The sequence below is a fragment of the Eurypyga helias genome, unplaced genomic scaffold, assembly GCF_000690775.1.
Source record: "Eurypyga helias isolate BGI_N326 unplaced genomic scaffold, ASM69077v1 scaffold34429, whole genome shotgun sequence".
NCBI classification, from domain to species: domain Eukaryota; kingdom Metazoa; phylum Chordata; class Aves; order Eurypygiformes; family Eurypygidae; genus Eurypyga; species Eurypyga helias.
The window spans coordinates 2,073-2,295 of record NW_010273259.1 but is presented as its reverse complement, the minus strand read 5'-3'; positions in this window follow the sequence as shown (position 1 = coordinate 2,295).

The following is a 223-nucleotide window of genomic DNA, read 5'->3' as shown; positions in this document are numbered from 1 at the left end:
ATTATCACACACTCTTCACCGAGTACCTGCCGGGGGGGCTGCGGGAGCTGGTGGACGGGCTGGCGGCCTGCGAGGACATCCTGATGAACATCCTCGTGGCCACCGTCACCAAGCTGCCACCCATCAAGGTCGCCCAGCGGAAGCAGCACAAGGAGACTGTGCCCCAGCAGGTAGGGTGGGAAGATGGGGACGCAGGGACCCCCTCCCGGGGCTGGGGAGTGGA